The sequence below is a fragment of the Oratosquilla oratoria genome, chromosome 15 (genome assembly GCF_046742065.1).
Source record: "Oratosquilla oratoria isolate Oo_2021 chromosome 15, ASM4674206v1, whole genome shotgun sequence".
NCBI classification, from domain to species: Eukaryota; Metazoa; Arthropoda; class Malacostraca; order Stomatopoda; family Squillidae; genus Oratosquilla; species Oratosquilla oratoria.
In genome coordinates, this window is record NC_134791.1 from 30,923,208 (window position 1) to 30,927,071 (window position 3,864).

Sequence of the window (3,864 nt, forward strand, 5' to 3'; positions counted from 1 at the left end):
GTTGTTCTCATGGACTTTTCTCCAACCTTTGCTTCTCTTGGTATGAACTCTCTATTCTCTTTATTCTTCTTTAATTCCTCATTCTCATCTTTTTCTTCTTTTAACTGTCTTTTTAATTTTTCTATTTCTTTAGTTAGGATTTGATTCTCCTTCTTTAGTTCTTCCAGTTTATCAACACTTTGGGTAACCAGTGTTAATTGGTTATACCTAACCTCCCATGCTTCGTTCATATTTTTTTTAGTTTCTCCTTTAGATTTACTAGTCGGGGGAGGTTGTCATCTCCTCCTTCATTAAATCCATAAAAACAGTTATCTTCTCTTTCGATTGAGCCGCTATTATCTATATTTCTGCTTTTGACAACTCTGCTCCCCTGTTCTACCTCGTCTGTATGTTCTGCACACCTTTTGTTGTCACCTCCTATAACGTCGGGGCCCGCTCGTCCCCTTCCTCATTTCCTTCCATTTTCCTCAGTAATCCCTCCCTTTTTCCTTTTTTTTTCACCTTCCCACTACACCACGAGCTTTCCCCTTCCCTATTAATACAACAAAGGTACTCCCTCGTTGTTGAGATCGACGAAACTTGAATTTTTCCTGGAGTTTCAAACTTCGCTGTCACTTCGACCGATGTGTGTGTGTGTGTATGTGTGTGTGTGTGTGTGTGTGTACGTGTGTGTGTGTGTGTGTGTGTGTGTGTGTGTGTGTGTGTGTGTGTTAGGAATATGGCTTTTTCAGATTTGAAAGCCTCTAGTGGCAAATGATGGACTTTTGACTAAAACTCACAAAAATACCTTTATTTGTGTCAAATTGTGAAAAAAAATCCCGTACGTAATATAATTTTGTGTTAGGGTGAAGTATCAAAAGAAAATTCTGCGGTTCACAAAAGCATTTATTTGCTAATGAATATAACGTACAGTAAACTTTAAAAATGCTTTTAAGTTTGTGAGTTACTGTTTATGAACTTGCTGTTGAGATATTTGTCAGTTTTACAAGTACTGTGAAGCTCTTCCATTAGCTTCACAGCTCGCCCAACCAATTTATTTGAGCGAGGCACATCAAGCACTGATCATTCCTTTACTCAGTGGGTGCAATTTTTTTTTTTAAACCTTAGGACACTTCAATTTAGAGATAGCAGCATGCAGCTTATTGTACAGTAAGTGTCTTCTAACTAGTGTTGATTTGAGAATCATGCCTTTGCCCATGTAGCTGCTATGAAGTCACAAATAGCTTTCAGCTGATCTCCCCATTTCGGAAGGAGAAAAAAAAAGCAATCAATCCAAAGATTGCCCGTGAATTCCACCTGTCACTATGAAGGCAGGGTAGCTTCCGCCATTTCATGAGACCATTTTCCCTCCATGTGATAGTACTTATATGCTTCACAGAGTTAAAAAAATATGAAGTCATCTTTCCATCCAGGGTTTTCTTGTGTTGGCATCATTTCTGCACCAGAATACTTTTTGTAAGTTCTCATAGCCTACCAAAACATCATCAATGAAATAATAGTTGGTGTTGGGGGACCGTGATTTTGTTGAGAAAAAGGAATCCATCACATACCGAAGAACCAAGTCGAGAATATGATGATGGCATCCATTAAACTGCGGCTCTTCTAGTCCCTTTTTTTCCTAACTGTTTCTGAAGCCTAAGAACAACGCCACTTTGGTGGCCTGTATTGACTGCTGTGGTGTTGGAAATAATCACTTTGACACTCCTCCATGTACTTATTCATATTAGAGATATGACTTTTTAACTTCTTTCAAAATGTTAAATTTCTTGATGTTGCACTTGATGAATCTTTGCGCCATCAATTCGTGCGTGCGTGTGTGTGTGTGTGTGTGTGTGTATTCACCTTAGGTCTTTCACCTTGGTCTTTGGATCACGTGCTGGACTCGTGATCGACAGCTCTGTCCCTCCCGGAAGAGAACTCAAGAGCTCGTATGACCGATCTATGGGTAATGCTGTGACCTTACACACACACACATCCCCAACTCCCCGCCCACGAGAGTTGGAGTAACGACTTGAAGCGCAGCGATACTGAAATTATTTCAGCCCTGGGCAGGATTCGAACCCGGACCGCCGTAGTGACAGTCGGGGATTCTACCAACCGCGCCTCCGAGTCGTGTGTGTGTGTGTGTGTGTGTGTGTTCGCGCGCGCGCTCGCCCGTATGTGCGTGTGTGTGTGCGCGTGTGTGCGTGCGTGTGTGTGTGTGTGCGCGCGCGCGTGTGTGCGTGCGTGTATGTGTGCGTGTGTGTGTATGTGTGCGTGCGTGCGTACGAGTACGTTCGCCTGTGAGCGTGTGCGTGCATGTGTGTGTGTGTGTGTGTGTGTGTGTGTGTGTGTGTGCGTGTGTGTGGGGGGGTTACTAAAGGGTCATCACACTGGGCTATTTTTCCTTCAACATCCTACCTCCAACCTCCATTTGAACAACTAGAGTATGACTTCGCTTACATAAACATTCGTAAGGGTTTACAATCTCTCAGTTCATCATTCAGCTATGCTACGTCGAAATGATAATTTGAGATTTGGAAAATAAAATATTGTAACCAAAGTCCTTTTCACTCAAACGAACTTTCAACTGTCGTCGTTGGTGAAACCCGTGGACGCCCAGTGTGATAACCCGGCTGGAATCTTGGTAGCAGCAGCTAGTCGACTCTGGACGCTGGAAGCCGCTACTCAGCGACTTACAGCTGCTGGTAGCAACGCACCATGCCACCGCCTGCCGCGAGATTATCTCAAGGTGACCGGAGTAGCGGGGTATGGCGCCTTCAGTAGCATGCTTGGGGCTACATCTTAATAACTGGTCGTTATATACGTCAAGGAGACCTAGTCATGTTCCTAAAGGCGTTCTCACACTGTGCTTTCCCCCCGAAGCTTTTGGGAAGGAATCTGATATACTGGAGGATGTAATTTTTCTTCAGAGTATCAAATGGCATCCCATGTAAGTTCCTAAGAAAACAAAATAGTTTGCCAGAGTGATTTTACGGCGGAGAAAGTTCTAGAGGCGGAGGGAGGGGGTGTAGCCTATTGATCGAAGGTTGGAGGAAAAATAGCCCAGTGTGATAGCCCCTTAGGCCGGATGTTTTGTTTGAATGCGAGCTGGCATCAGTGTCGGCAGGGATTATGCAGGAACCGGGGTATAGGGACGGGGCGTAGGGTGTGGAGTGTGAGGGAGAGGTGGAGTAGGGAGGAAGGATCTCCCCTTTTTTTTTTTTTTTTTGAGTGAAATGTCACTCCCACAGGCTTTGAGCCCGTGCGGTGGTGTTTGTGGAAGACACACCTTGCAGAGAGGAAGTGTGGTGGTGTAGCTAGGAAGAGGAGCATGGAGGGGGGTGGGCAATGGAAATGAGGCTGCAGCTATTAGAGCGGCGGCGGACGATCTAGTAGCTGACGGAGCTCATAGGGGCTTTGGAGGTGGCAGAGGCGGCTCACAAGACCTTCAGGGGGCGCCGGTGATCCCTTTCTGAGGACATGTAAGCCGGAGGCCATGTTCGACTGGACGTAATCGCAGCCCATTCTCTGATGCGAATGGCTTCGATAAGCTACAATTTCTGGGTGTATCCAGGCTAAGTTTTTATTTTAATGCGTTTGACAACATTTCCCTGATACCTCCAATGCTGTGGTGGTTCCCGAGATTCACTGAGAGACGTCCACCGAGGGGGTGCGGCACTACTCAACACCGCCAACTTAACACCGCCAACTCAACACCGCCGACTCAACGCCAGGACAACTCAACACCGGGACAACTCAACACCGGGACAACTCAACACCGGGAGAGGTCACCGATAAAGTTATTCCTTATTTACAGCTCATGATTATTATTATTTTTTGCTTGTATGTATATATGTATAAATAAGTTTATTTAGAACCGTA